The sequence below is a fragment of the Motacilla alba genome, chromosome 4, assembly GCF_015832195.1.
Source record: "Motacilla alba alba isolate MOTALB_02 chromosome 4, Motacilla_alba_V1.0_pri, whole genome shotgun sequence".
In the NCBI taxonomy this organism is placed as follows: domain Eukaryota; kingdom Metazoa; phylum Chordata; class Aves; order Passeriformes; family Motacillidae; genus Motacilla; species Motacilla alba.
Genome location: NC_052019.1, coordinates 46,762,796 through 46,778,850, shown reverse-complemented (window position 1 = coordinate 46,778,850; position 16,055 = coordinate 46,762,796). Strand labels below are relative to the sequence as shown.

General features: G+C 41.3%; 1 protein-coding gene across 1 annotated transcript in view; it reads right to left on the bottom strand.

Moving 5' to 3' along the window:
• Positions 1–603: 603 nt before the first annotated feature.
• The window catches only part of LEF1 (lymphoid enhancer binding factor 1), a 75,783-nt gene continuing 60,331 nt past the window's right edge, over positions 604–16,055 (bottom strand). The window contains 1 exon segment of the mRNA XM_038136377.1: positions 604–6,592. The gene's annotated coding sequence lies outside the window, so the exon portion shown is untranslated.

The following is a 16,055-nucleotide window of genomic DNA, read 5'->3' as shown; positions in this document are numbered from 1 at the left end:
TTCAGCTGAGAGTGATGTGTTTGCACTTTTCCATTTAATCTTTTCTGTGAGCTGCTACTTCTACTTCATTACACTCTCAGCCTAAGCATGGGTCTCTCCACACTTCCCTGGGGTCATGGCAGTGTAAATGCTATAATAGCAGTAGTGCCCAATAGAAAATAGTTCAGGTGAAACTCTTAAATCCATGCCTGTCAGCTTTCTCTGTGCTTTGTTTTCTCTGTTCTGTCTGGGTTTCCTTGCCATTGCCTCTGAAAGTGAGCTAACTCCTGCCCAAAAATGGCAAAGGGTTAAGCTAGTGAGGATGGAGTAAGGTGATCTGAAGAATTCTTTGAATTTTGGTTAATAAATACAATATATTCCATATTTATATAATTGTGTGGTAGCTGTTATGATAACTATATCTGTAGTGTAGCTGTATGCATCTCATTTAAAATATCTCTTCATTCTTCTGTCTGTGGTTTACATGAATTACATATAATTGTATCTGATCCTCACAACATACCTGGGAGCTAAGGAAGTACCATCCTTCAAATGTGCTTGGGGAACACATATGCAATGAAATTCTTCCTTCACTTGTCTAGAAAATAGTCTTTCTCCCCTTTCTTCCTTCAAATTGTATTTATTTCCAAACTGGACAGAATGAAAATACAGTGTAAGTGTTATACCTGTGCTAGATTTAAGTCCATTTTTTTTACGTTCATAGGAAATCCAGCATTAGGTCATTGGGAAGGGGGGACTGCTTCTGAGTGGTCAAGAGCAGTTAGCAGAGCTGTTCCATAAGCAGGGAACTCTTTCTGCCAATGAGGACAGGCCAAGAGCAGAGAAGTCAGTCAAATACAGGAGAGAAGGGGGAGGAGGGAAAGAGGCCTAGAGTAGAAGTGAAATCGAATGGACTAGAGGGAAGAAGGGAATAAACTACTTGAATATTGAGAAATGGCTTGCCATTCCATTTCAGTATGTAATTTCAGTAAATTCACACTTACTAAACAGTTAAATATTAGTACCAGTATAGGCAGAATTAGACTGCTCAGTGATTAACTAAGTGCTGTGAGTAGTTTGATTTCTGGGTCATGCAGTTATACCAGTCCCACTCAAAGGGAAACTTTGACCATATGTGAATTCTGCCTTATAAAATTTGACTTTTCAAACAGTGGCTAAAACCATTCATGGCTAAATTTGTTGAGGGTTATTAGATTAGGATGTTTTGATTGTGAATTCTTTCATGTTATTGTCATAAAAAGTTGAGTACAGTTTGAAGCTATCAGGTCTTTACAGGAAAAAAAGCAGTGGCTGTTCTGTCAGATTATTTGTTTGCAAATATGATTACTGCCTATTAATTTAGCATTAATAGAGTGTAGAATAAAAGAAGTTGTTGCTGCTGATGTTAATAATGACAAAATTAAACATTTCACAGAGAAGAGTAAAAAGGAAACATATTTCAGGGTAGCAAAGCAACAACTAGAATGTAAGAATCTTGTCCATCTTGGACTTTTTTCAGTCAAGGGATGCAGTCACTGCCATGTTGTACTGTGTGCTGTCTCCTCTTTTGTTACCCAGCATTATGCTTTCACAGACAGGTGCCAAGAACTAATCCTTCTATAGCATTCTGCTTTGTCAAGATCTGAGTCCTTGTTTCTGTGGCTTTCTTCTCTCTCTTAAAAGACAGAGATGTCCTAACTCAGTCAAATAGATATCCTGTAGGACTTTTTTAGCCACTTTTCTTAGCTGTAGGAAATTTGTACAAATTCAAAGAATGGCCTGTCCAAATAACACTTCTGACCATCATTAAGTTTTGGAGTATGTTATTTTTCTTATTCTGCTGAAGATTTTATTATGTCAGTTAACTTTTCTCAGCACAGTGAACGGTACAGACCACTTCTTGGGTGAGTTGCTCCTCTAGTATGAAGCAGAAATTTTTCTCCTAGCTCTGTTGGTTTATGCTGATTTTCCATAGCTGACAGGTTAATGAACCTGTTGCTTATTTGTATTTGTTGGGTTTCAGGAACGTGGGATGGGCGAGTTTATCAAAATGTGGTTTGTAGAACAGTATTCACAAGAAGAAAACCTTGGTTTTCTAAGGTTCTCAGACCAGGTATGCAGTCACTGTTATCTCAGTCAAACAGACATCTGTCATTCAGTGAAGGCATGGTTGTTGCAAGAGGAGTGTCCAAAGAGAAACTATCATTTAAAATCCATGGCCTGAAGGTATGACTGTTTTTCTGGGAGGATAGGGAGCAGTATTTCAGTCCTTGTTTTGACCCGGTCAAAAACTGGTGATTAAGAGGTTCATTTCCCCTATTTTGGGCACATACCTTCTTTTCCTGGGCAGATGCTTTCTAAACCTGAGTTTCATATCTATGAGGAGACTCAAAAGGGTAAATTCATACATTAATCTAGAGTTTCTCTTCCTAATGTGTCGTGGAGAAATGGATGGGTTTGGGCATACTTTCTAGGTTTTTGATTTCATCTTGGAATGTGTTTATAGCCAATCATTTTCCTGTTGCAGCTTCTTCTTTTGGCTGACTTCCTTTTTAGCCCAGTAGTTTTTCACTGACCTGACTTAGGAGAAAGGTATTCATAGCTGACAGACTTCTGGCTATTTATGGACTTACTTCCCCTCTAATGTTCTACTTTGTGTTAGGTCCTTATTCTGAAGGAGAGGTTTCCTTGCATGTTAGTCCCCTTGCAAATGAAGAGAAAAAACTGCAGCTGCCTTATGGGAGAGGTTACAGGGCATTTCTTAAGTCTCAGTAGTGTCCTTCATTTTCTGCCAGTCTTGCTATAGCCTGATTAGCTGTCACTTAGATCAGAGCAGGAGGCCACCAGGAAAAAGAATGATTGCTTCAAAGCCTTGTGCTCTGCAGTGGTTTCAAATGAGTGCAGACAACTGATGCTGTGGATTCTGCTGTCCTAGAGCCTGGAGCAAGGATTGGGTCCTTAAGGTCCTACATTTTCTGCAAATTGAGCCAGCCATCAAACTAAGTGACTGCCTTTTCTGTTGCCTAATCCAAAGCGGAAACTACAACGGAAGATAATTCAGTAGAGCTGGTGAGTCCCTATAAGCACTAGTGAATCTGTCATCACTTGCTGCATAAGAAGCCAAACTTAGCTGAAGCATTGTTCTTTTATGTAACCTAGGGAAAATGGCTCTGGTCCAGGCGATCCAGAAGCCTGAGGAGCCAGACCATCCTGTGATGTTGGCCTGATTAACTGTAAATAATCCTGGTTTAACTCCCCTGTTCTGTATCTGCAGGGTTTGGTGAGGGGAGGGGGAAGGCTGTGTGTTTCCTAGGTACTGGGATAGCTCTGTGTTTATGAACTAGACTACCCGTGCTGTGATCCGTGCAAGAACTGCTTTTAGTATATGCACAGAACCAAGTGTGGGGGCAGAGAGTGGTTTGTGAGTGCTTGTACAGAAGTGTCTGGATAATTAACTCAGCCATTAGGTAGGAGCATTTAAATCCTTGAAAATGTTTTCTGTGGGAAATAAATGATAATCATCTCCTCAGGCACCCAAAAGAGACAAAGTTAGATTCTGACATCTCCTAAATTGCACATCAGGAATTTAGGTGCTGGTTTTGAGTCTCACCTGGAATAATTTGTTCCATGTCACAAGGATTTAAACCTAGTCTTACTGCCAGGGTAGCACCATCATCGCTTGGCCATCTTTACTAGCTCATCTGTCTCCACTGACAAGCTGACACAGTACAGTGAGGGCTCTTTCAGTCCCACAGGAACAAATGCCAAGTAGCAGGGGAGGGCAGGAGTGGACACAGACCCAAGCACAGGGGGTATTCCAGGATAGCAGGGTTACTCTGTTTTAGGTGTTCTCATGGCAGCATTGTAAGCCTTGCATATTAGTTAACCTTTCCCATGGCTGCTGTATGTGAAAGGTCTTTGATCTATGAATGAGCCCAACACATGGTGCTTGTTCACTGTATGTTAACAGCAGAGATATTATTTTTAGCTCTCAAATTCTTTTTCTTTGCTATTAGAGCTGAAATACCTTTCGTCCTTAAGGCAGGCAACTGCTCACAACAGTGTATTGGGGACCATGTGCTACATGAAGCTGACTTCCATTGGGAACAATTTTTTTTCAGAATGGATAAATGGCTCTTTAAATACCATTACAAAATCCAAACAAAGTAGTCATGTTTTATAAAGTTCTAAAGAGAACTGTTGCCTTTGGAACATGTAATTTGCAGATCTCACTGCAGTAATCCTTGATTTAGAACAATTACAGCGCTAAGTACTTGCCTTTTTCCCCCTTTAAAAAACAAAACCAAACCCCAAACCAAAAGCCAGACAGGTTTCCAGCAAAGGCTGGGATAATTGAATGGAAACATAGCCAAGTCTTGCAAAACTCCAGTATACAGTTGCTATTCTCTCATGAGATATTTTCTCCTGCCATCTGAGAGCCTGGTCACTTGTTTTTCTTTTTTTTTTTTTTCTTTTTTTTTAACGTAATCACCAGTTGCTAGAAATAAATATTGCAAGAACTAATATGCTGGTTACAGCCTTAAAACTGGGCATGTGTGCAGTGCACACTGGTTTAAGAGGAAGTTGTTTTATAACATTTTTAATTATGAAATTTCTTATGCAACTGAGTTAAAGGGTCATTTATAAACAATCCAATTCCAAAGCTTCCTTAGGCAGTAACTGACCTATGTCATTTCTTGTAGCTTAAGCTTGACTCAGTCCAGTCTCAAGCCAAACAAGATCTGGGAGCTGGAATATAAAGAATGCTGATTCAATGTATAGTTCTTTTCCACTCAAAAATAGGTGTAGTTTCAGTAGTGCAGTAGTGGCTCCAGTGTCTGGTTTGTTGTTTTTTTTTACATCCCTTAGTAGAAGTGAGGCAGCTGTGCTGCTTGCTGTGGCAGGAACATCTCCCAGGCACCACTGGCAGTAGGCAGGCCATGCCAACTGTGGATGTGAGACCATGAAACCAGGCCTTGCACAGCTGATTCTGCAGCCAGCTTCAGTCCCTGACTGAGGAATAATTTATACAGCTACAAGAAATTTAACTGTAGGCCTCTACCTCTTGTGCGGCCATGGAGCGCGTCCAGAAAGAAGCAAATCCATATTTGTAATCATCAGCTTAAAACCACTGCTCCCTTCCCTAAGATTTTGCTAGGAAAATGATGATGGAGGGATCCTTAATACTTCCACCTAGGCCAAAGCTAACGGAGCAGCACAAGGGACCATCCCCATTCCTTTTTCCTGGTATGGATCTGAGACTTCTGCTCACTTTTCAAAGGAAAGGTCATTTTCCAAAATCACTTCAGGTGAGCGAACAGCCAAACAGACACATTGTATTTCCTACAAGAGAAGACTGAGCCAAAAGTCTTCAGCCTTACATGTGACTGTGCCATCCTGAGCTTGCTTCTACCTTTCAGGAATTCTAGCAAAACCCATTTTTGGTTGGTTTTTTTTTGTTTTTTTTTTTTTAAGCCAATTTTAAAGACAGTTAACTTTCATTTTATTACAAAGCTTTTATTAAAAAACAAATGCTCAGCACATTAACTCAAACTGGAATGACAAAAAAAAAATTGGTTGACAGTATTTTTGGCAAAGGCTGTGCCTTACTATTTTAAAAAATGGGTACATCAATGCTCATTTCAACAACTGGCATAAAATCCCACTAACAGGCTAACAAAAACAGATACAAATACAGAACAATTGAAGTAATAATTCAAGTGCTGGGCTTTTTACAAGGAGAAGGGGAATGGGTGAGAAGAAGAACTCACTGCAGTCAGATTTGCTGGATGTATTGCTTATGTTTACAGAGTAGATGATGCAAGACTAACATGTCTACTGACCAGCTGACTGTTGTTACATTTATTTAGTTCTATAGGACACTGTATTATATAGACTGAGAGGCCACTATTTGTTACAAATAGTTTAACAAAACAGCCACCTTTTTTTCCATACAGATTTTTCCTCTGGCAGAAAAAAAAAAAAAAAAAGAAAAACTCCTTTTATTTAAAAAGTATTTCAGATTTCTGACACTTGTTTAAGCTCATACCTAGTAAAATATACACCAAAGAAATTACAAACTAAAAGTTAAAATATAAAAGCATTCAAGTTTCTTAAAAAAGCTAAAACCAAAATTGATCCTGTCGCACCATTAAATAAAAAGAAGGTTGAGCACGTCATCCTGGTCCAGGCAAATTCCATCCCTCGATGTGCTGTATGGGGCAGCTGTGGTCTATGTAATTCTGCTGGCTGAAGCAGGCACAGACAGCCATGCTACTGTGTTTGCTGACTCAACATGGACACAGATGAGACGGGGGCTTAAGAGTGCAAGGCAGAGGTGAAGACAAAAGCTGCTCTGCTGACCCAGGAGCTCATTTGCTCTATTTATATCGGGGCTGGACCTCGTGATAGTGAAGGATTTTGGCAGTGATTGTCTTTATGATTCAGTGTCTCTAGCAGTGACATCAGGGTGAATGACATCCTAGACAGACTCCTTGGGGGTGGTCTGTGCGGATGAAGGACACACCTAGGGTTTAACAAGCTTCCATCTCCAGAAGGGGTCCTGGTGTCGCCGCCTTTGCTTTGCAAGTTGAGAAAGCATTTCTTTTCCCACCTACAGGGAAGGAGGGGGAAAGAGAGAGAGAGAGAGAGTGTGTGATAAAGACTATCTGAAGCCTTTAAAAAAAAAAAAAATTCTTCACACAAGCTGGTGATGGGTCACTGTAACTCTTACAGCTCTATTAGTGCATTACAATGTCAAAGTTAAATGCAGAATTTATTACTACTTGCTTTTGCTTGAAGTTTGCAACTATATTTATGGAAAGTACTTTGCATTGTAAAGAGATACCAACTAGAAAGGTGGGGTTTAAAACATCCAGCATATTACAGATTTTCTTCCCTTTAGTAGTGGATATCATTTATCTACAACATTTGACCCAGATACCATTACAAAATTAGACATCCTCGGGCTTTAGTACTGCAGTGCAGTGGTTGAGGTCAATTAAACCTCTATTTCAGAGCCTCAAGCTTTACTCCCTGCAGACATGGAAAAAATGCTGTCTTCTGCAAGCAGTTTGGTAGAGGAATGTGGTGGATGAGGCTTGTGTGAACACTGATTCTACCATCCATCCTCATGACTGGGGAGAATTTCTTCTGCTCTTCAGTGGGGTAGGGAACATCTTCCAGCTGTGTAAGAACCATGGGCCTCCTCCCTAGCAGTAAAGCTCACTAGATCTTGGGAGGATTTATATTCTTAGAGCATGTGAAATGGCCCACAGTACAGGCCTAATAGGAATTGCTCACCCAGAGAACAGGCTAGGTCTCTGGGTTACATCAGCTGATTTATGAAATTGCCAACTCAACCATTACCCTTGCCATTCTGATCCAGACAAGTGGGTTATAACAGGGTCTCCACCCAAAATCTCTCTGACAAGTCAGACATTTTTCCACACATGGACACATGCTCTCCAGTAACTGTTAGGGGATTATTGGTATCTCAGAGAAATCAACATTAACCTCTAGGTCTCCATGTACTACTCAATTGCCTAACAGAAGGTTCAATGAGCAAAGCTTTTGAGAGTGATCAAAATTAGCACAAGAATGCAGTTCAGTGGAGAAGGTAAATGAATTTTCACCAGAAGAAACATAAAATTCTTAGTCATATAAAGATACACTGCCAGCACCTTGAGTCACACAAGGCAAGACAGAACAAGTTTATGAAGAAATGGTTTAAGCCACAAGTCAAACTTCTTTTAGACTAATCATGATAGACAGACTGCTTAAGCCTGCAAGAGCCACAAGCTGAATTAATCAGCAAATTTTACATTACATTTCATTTCATTTCAGCAGTATTTAAACCAGGGCCATTTATAACTAAGCACCCATCTTCCATCCACCGCAGCTTCCATGTAAACCATTACCACACAAAGTGTTTCACTCACAGTGGCTGAGTAGCGTGGCAGCTCCTGAGTAAGGAGTTACACTGCCTCATGTAGTCCAGGGTACAAAGCCTCTAAAACTGATTTTGTATCCTTTGATTTTAATCAGCATAAGCTGAGGCCCCAAAACCTTACTAAACAAGTTGACTCCTTATCAGAGGTCACCCACTTAGCTATTGTTATAGTGGAAAGTTGAGGACACTTAAGTTTAGCTGCAGACTAAGGAAGAAAAGACCAGCAAGAATTGATAGCAAACTGCTCTGTACAGCTCAGGTTTGATGTGGACTCCCTTGTTGCCCGCAGAGTGTCATCCCTGACACATAAGGAATAACTTACACCTGCTGCTGGTAGCCACAAAAGGACATTTAAAGCCACTGAGGCCTCTTAAAAGAGCAGAGCTAAAAGTCCATTGGCAAACCAGCAGTTTCAACAGAGGTGGTCTGTATTGACTAATTCAATTCCTATTTCCTCATAAAACCAGCCCATGTCCCAACTAAAAAAAGCCTCCTGAGCTTCCTGCCTTTTTTTATTTTTTATAAAGTAGCGCAGTGCTCCGTAACACGTGCGGATCAAAGAGCTACGAAGGGCTCTACCTTTCCAAGGAGCACGAAAGAGAGGCCAAGCAAACAGCAGAGCAACACTGGGGAGAGCACCCTGCAGCTTTATATTTATTTTGTGCCTTTTCATCCCAGATTTTCAAAGGTTTGGTCCAGGTTGCTCTTCCTGGGAAGGTTTTCCTCTCAGTCTTACATGAAAACATTCAGCTTCCTGTTGAGGAATGGCCTTGAGGCGCCAGGCCAGTAGTTCACAGCAGTCTGATACAAGCGCTGTGATTCAGAGCTACTCCCCATTAGCAGCCAGGAATGTCTACTTCACTGAAGGAAATGAAATGCTCTTCTGTTGAGATGGTTCCCTGCCTCCTCCCCCCTTCCCTTACCAGCACGCTGTCTTTGAAGTCAGGAGGTTAAAATAACGACCGTGGCCTTGCTCTGGCCCTCAGCTTTTTCCAACAGCAGCCATTGCTTCTTTCTCGATCCAGAGGCAGCTTTTGCCACGCCTGCCTCCTTTCCATTGCTCCTAACTATGACCGGCTCCTCTAGAGAGGCTGCAGACACCACAGTGATTCTGCAAGGGGGACAGGCACAGGGAAGCCCCACGTATTTTTATTTCCAAGCAGTACAGCAAATTATAGAGTAGCTATCCTGAAAACAGCATCTAGAACCCAGCCTTTCCCCTGCTGCAAATTAAGGCTACACACTGGAAATTGCTTCTACTGCTGATAAACCAAATAATACCTAAAAAATACGAGTGATGATGGTGTTGCCTTACAGATATAAAACAGGTCAAATCAGGATTCTTTTCAAGAAACCACAGGCATGTGTTAAGGAGACTGAAGACTTCCCACATCTAAGGCTTCACTGGGGGGCTGCAGCTGAAGTCTCGCCAGGCGAGGCATGCCCTAGCAAAGCCCAATCCACAAGTGAAGTCGGCACAAATCAAAGACTGCAATTACAGCTCCCTGGCTGTGGTTAGGCTTCAAAGAAAGTGCTGCAAGTCACATTTTACATATGTGAAGTCTTGAGCCTGAGCCACAATAGGAGGCACTGTCTGTGCCATTTGCAGTGTACATCTGACTGCAGGAGGAAAGGGGAAAAAGAAAAAGAAAACAACACCTCGAGTACGAAACAGACATAAGATTCAAGAATAATCAAGTGCAAAAAGAAAAGCCTTACTATCAAAGTGATAAAACTAATTCAGGAATTGCTACAGTAAAACTAAATTCTCCTAGCAAGCCTGGCCTCAGTGGCTGAGGGGATCACAAGGGGATCTGAAGTCCTCCCCATGCTTCAGAATGAGATGGATGAAGGGTGGGTCTGCAAAGGTCTTGTTCTCCTCCTCTGGTCTTTTAACTTTTCTAGAACAAGGGAGAGAATTATGCAGCTTCATCCTGGTCATGCTAATCAGAAAAGGTTATTGAAGAAAGTCAGAAATGTCCAGGTCAGTACAGGAATAAGTACTGAATAAAAGAGATATCTAACCCTTCACAGAGGGCAAGGGATATTAAACATTTTAAATGAGATACTTTTTTTCCTACACCTTTTCCTATCACATTGTTTGGATACAGTTCTAAGGAGAAACAAGACTACATATAACAGGCAGTTACATGGTTTGTTTTTTTTTTTTTAAAGAATAAAGTTCATATCCAAACCTATCTTTTAATCCGGTACTTCAAACAACATGGCAAATTCAGGGACCCAAAAAGCTGAAACGGTCATTTTCTCTGTAAGTCCAAAACGAACATGTTCAACTTACTGCCAGCCATCGTTTATTCAATACTCCAGAAACCCGGCTGTGCAAAACCAGGTCATTATTTATCAGGGCGGTTCATGGTGCTTGTGAAGTCCCTCTGTATTTTCTTTAACAGCAGAGTTGGAGAGGGTTTCAGGAGCAAGCAGATAGATGCCGGCACTGCAGTCTGCTCCTCTTCCTGCCCAGCTGTGCCATGGTTTGTGGGTTTAGCCCAAACCAGATCCTTGAGATGTTCAGGGCAAACACAAACAAACACTCCACAACCCTTGTTGTTTCTAAACAAAAAAAGCACCTCCCAACAAAACCCCAGTCATTTAAGTAATCCAATTTGCTGCAGGGTCCCACAAGCTGTTACAAAACATGGATGGAGAGACCTACGGGAGACAGGAAAAAGCCCTCTCTGTAAGAGCTGGATACCAGCAGGCAGCAGAGGAAACTTTTTAAGCTGCCTTTGTATCCAAAGAAATGACATAAAATTGTACCATAAAACTGTAACAGATGCTGCCATGTTGAAACTACGTTAGTATGAACTTTTTCTTGGTCTGTCTAACCCCTCCATCCCCCTTGCTACTTTCAACCTCAGTCCATTGCTGCTAACTGTGAATGGAAACTCCAACAGCAAATTATTCACTGATGTTTTAAATGCCCTGAATTAACCGCCCCTGAAAATACCTCTCCATTAACTACAGGTGGAGCCTGGAGTCCTAACTTCTGTCCTCATAGTTTGACCTCAGCTAGATGCATTAAGTGAGCAGCAGGAATATTCCTCCCCCAGCCTTCCCAAGCCAGAGACCTCTTCTAGAGCAGATTAATTGTAGCACGGAAAACGCCCAGGTATTTTAGGGTTCCCATTTTGTGCAGCTGACGGCAATGATGCCAAGCAGGTGTGGCTCTTATCAAAGGCCTCCAGTGTAGGCAGCACAAAACTATAAGCTCTATCACTTAGCTAGAATCTTTTAAATTATCTTACTGGAAGACCCAAGACATGTTTTTCCTGTTGGGTGTGGGAGGGGAGAGAGGCTCCATGTTTATAATAAAAACCAGATTGCCTCTAGACAGCTGTCTCTAGCAGCTTCTTAAAGAGGAACAGTATCCTAAAGGCGAGGAAGACGGAGAAAGAAACAGGCTTGTCTCCTTTCCGTATCTTTATGGCATATAATAAATATTCAGGAGACTATTTTTAAAATCATGTTTTCTAGACTGAGAGGTAGGAGCACTAAAATTGCTACTTCAGTTTTCACCTGCTGTAACAGAGAAGAACATGAGGTATTGATAAAGCAATAAGTGAAGATTCTTTCAGAAGAAAGAAATAACACGGGTACAGTTTCCTTTTTAGATTTTTTTCTGCCACAATTAAACATAGGTTAGAACTTACAGTACTTTGAAAGACAATCTCAACAATTAAATCTTTTGATATATGGAATAATTTAAATAGTTGTTTTCACGAAACCAAAGGCAAGTCAGATGTAACCTGAATATCTTCTTGAGCTTCCATTAACTCTTCTACACACAGGCATCCACAGAGCAACACTAAAAGCATAAGACAGCAGTACACAGAAACCACTACAGAATTCAAACATACCAACTTCACTTTGATGCAATTAACTCATCTCATCATAAAATCTCTACTGGTCCAAAATACACAACAGGAAGTCTGTGTACCTCAAAAGACCCACATATGTGAGGAAAACCAATTGTTCATCAAAATGTAGTTCTACCTAGTGTGTGCATTTGCCTTTACACCATAGAAACCAATTCTGTGTAGTTTTTTTGGCAATAATATTTTACCACATGCAATCTCAGGTATCCCTGAGGTGAAGGGTAGATAGAAGGCTCTCGTAACTCCTAAGTTTAACTCTGATACAACTTAATATTAATGAGGGAACACAGATCCTGTAACTTTTGCAAGGAAGAAGCAACTTCAGAAATTATGTCTCTCTGCTCACTTAAGCCTACTTAACTCTCTTCAAGCCCTGATCCCACTGCACTGATGCCTGTGGCAAGAACACCAATTCAGCGATGGTCGCTGGTACCATCTTCCTCAGTTGCCTCTAACCCTGCTCACACATTACACCCCAGTGCCAGTGACACCTTCACTGCACAAATGCTTCCAACATTTGCTCCTACCCCTGGAAGGAGGAGCTGAAAGCTCTTGTCCTGAAATCTCACTAAAGCCCATAACATCTCACTGACTTGCCAGGCTCATGTTTTAACTGACCAGACAGTGGTGCTTCAGCTGGCAATGCTTTGAGCTTCCTTCCTTGTACAGCTGTCCAGTCTGCAAGCTTTCAAAACGGTCTGTATGGTACAGTCTTAACAAGCAGGTAAAGGGTCAAGAGATTTAAAAGATGACTTGCATAAAAAATCCTTAAAGTGGAGGATTAAGGAGCTGACTGGTATGAGAAGGTTTGATCTATTAACAGTGACTTTTGCAATATCATGGTTAAGGCTTTTTGGTTTTGTTCTGTTCTTTTGTTTAGCTTTGCCTTCAGGATGGCTAGGTTTGCATTCATGTATATCAGAAAACCTCTTAATCATAATCTCTAAAACCAGAGGCAAATGGAAGCAAAACTCAGTGTTAGGGTATGCTAGAGTTTGCTAAGCTTTGATAGAACTGCATTTGAATACAATTCTGTTGAAATTACAAGACAAATTTCACCCAAGCTCCAGAAACAAAGGGGAAAGACTTTGACAGTGCCATAAAAACTTGCTTTCTAGCTCATCAGGAACACAGTATCAAAAACTAATTTTGAAATTTTTCATGTAAACACACTAAAAAATGTGAAACTGCAATGTAGACCTGAGAAAAACACTTAACATTCTGAAATTTGCATCCGACTGGAAATGAAACAACATTTCAAAACCTTACATCTTATTTATGAAACAGTTTGTTTCAACAGAGTTTTTCTCATGACCTTAGACTTCTCAGCCTGGTGGTGAGTTTACTAAATCCACCAAAATACACCGTTTTTATCCAGAGAAGAATGGTGCACCAGCAGTCAACTCCCTGTCCCCACCCTATCCCACAGGAAGAGTTAGAACAATAGTTGTCCCACTGCTCTCCTTCATTCTAGCCCAAGCCGCCTACTGCTAACACCTCAGAAGTGAAACAATAAAGGGTTTTTTAATCACTTGTAAATGTGGTTAAGTTCAAACTTCATTAAGCATCTCTAATTTCAAAGTAGGTTCTGCAACTTGAGTATCTCCAACAAAACATATACCTTGACCGCCTGAATTACCTATTTTTTCCATTTGTCAATGTCAAATTGAAAATATGAAAAGCTTCATAACTGACCGCGCTGCACTTATTTTGCAAAAATCCTTAACATTTTTTATTATTTCTCTAATCCCATATCTACGCTCATTATCTAGTTGAAAGTGTTCTGGTGTTCTTTAATTTGTAAAACCTATGCTTTGCTGCTACCCTCACTTATGCCTCCCACAGTGTGATTGCACTGAAAATAGCCCTTCCTTCCTTCCTTCTACAAGGGACCTCCACCAGGATAGTAACAGGAAGCAGGGACCTGGGTCCGCTCTTCTGCACCTCTCCCAGCAGGTGTCAGTGCCCCTCTGTACCTGCCACCTGGCTTCTCTTCGGGTTTGCTCTTCTGACCTTTTCCTTGATGTCAGAGAGCCTGAAACAGAGGATGGCTTCTGTCTTTCACCTCAGCAAGATCAATGTCAGGTCAGAATTAAGTTGCGAGAGGGGACACACAGAAGGGACAGAATGCTATCCAGAGGGACATGGGAAGGCTTGAGAGGTGTCCTGTGCAAACCTTATGAAGTTTGACAAGTGCCAGGTCCAGCAACTGAGTCAGGGCAATCCCAAGCACAAATACAGGCTGGGTGGAGAAGCAGCCCTGTGGAGCTGTTGGTGGAAGAAACCCAGCCATGTGCACTCAGGGCCCAGAAAGTCAGTTGTATCCTGGGCTGTATCCAAAGCACCATGGCATCAGGGCAAGGGAGGGGATTCTGCCCCTCTGCTCTGCTCTGGTGAGACCCCACCTGCAGTGCTACATCCAGCTCTGGGGTCCCCAACAATAAAAGCACATGGACTTGTTAGACTGATCCCAAAGAAGGCCACAAAGATGCTCAGAGGGCTGGAGCAGCTCTCCTCTGCAGACAGGCTAAGAGAGTTGGGTTTGTTCAGCCTGGAGAAAGTTCCAGTGAGACCTTATAACAGTCTTCCAGTTCCTTAAGGGGGCCTCCAGGAAAGCTGGAGAGGGACTTCTTACAGTGGCATGTAGTGATAGGTCAAGGGGGAGTGGCTTTAAACTGACAGAGGATAGGTTTAGATGGGATATTAGGAAGAAAGTTTTTTAATGTGATAGTGGTGAGGCCCAGGGAAGTTGCCCCATCTCTGAAAGTGTTCAAGGCCAGATTTGATGAGGCTTTGAATAACCTGGTCTAGTGGAAGGTGTTCCTGGACATGGCGGGGGGCGGGGGGGGGTGCTTTGGAACTAGATGATCTTTAAAGTCCCTTTCATTCCTAGCCATGATCTGTCTGAGGGCTATAATAATTTTCTATGGGGGGCTATACTTGTTTTCTATGGAAATTTTATGCTTATCTGAAATAGTACAAATATTTAAATCCAGAAAATTTTCTTCTGCTTGCTCGTTCTGTCCCTATTGCCTGTGCTGAAGGCCACTATTCATGGGATAAATGGGGAATAAGGAAATATGGGTCACACAGAAAACAATTTTTAAAGCAAATCAGGACAAATCTCTACACCACCATCACCACACACATTCTCACAGAGACTAACTTCTGTGCAAGTTCTCCAAGTTCTGTTTAAAGCTTCTGAGCAGTCAAGAGCTATGGGAAGGGGTGGAGCATTTGTTTCAATTTGAACTACTCCAGCAGCAATTTCAAGAGCACTGGACAACCCGGATTTGAAAACATGCCTTAGACAGGAAGGTATCACATCCTCTATGCATCTCCTTTTTCAGATGCTGGCCAGAAACCCATGGTCAACCACAACCACAGTCATCAGACACTTCTTTTCCACACTATTCTGGCTGTGGACTGGTCCACTTTATAGTCTGCTTTCACAGCCTCACTCCAATTTTTTTTTAATGTAATAGGGAAAACATGACACATCCAGTAATAAATTACTGCCCAAAAATCACTTCTGTGCTGAAATTTGGCTCAAATTTCCACATAGGAAGTTTGAAGTGTTAAGATAATTCATTGTTCAAAGTTAAATGGTCTTAGTCTGATCCTTTTAAGTACTTCTGATTGCAAATCAGTATTAGTCAAGTTTTCTTGGTTTTGAAAGCTTTGCTAATGTAGGTGCTAATTGTCATGGAATTTTGCAAGCCACAAATAAACTTCACACAGGTTTTCAGATGTCTATTAAGCTTCTCTATCACTCTTTTTAGTCCTTGAAGATATGCCAAAACACATTGTTAAATTATGTACTTTCCCAATTGCATCTTGCCATATGTTGAATGATGAGCCTTTTAGAGTTCTGTAAAGGGCAAGTCATATAAGAAGCTAAGTATTTCCATGCTGTAGAACAATGAGGAATTTTTCTTAGTACCCTTCTATTTCCTTGCTGATTTCAAAATACTCATGAGTTGCTAAAAATCACTGGGTTTTTTCCTTCAAAAAGTCAGATTGGATAGGAAATTAGAAAACTCCACTTCCAAGACAGAATTGATCCTATTTACAAATCCCCTAGATTTGTGCTTAAAGTAAAAAAACTACCACTCACATTTCAGAAAGGTGCTCAACGGGTGATCTCTACATTGTCCTTTATCTCAGCTTTCTTCATTTCCCCTTCTCTCCCTGGCCTCGCCTCAATTTATTTTTAGCATTATCAGGTC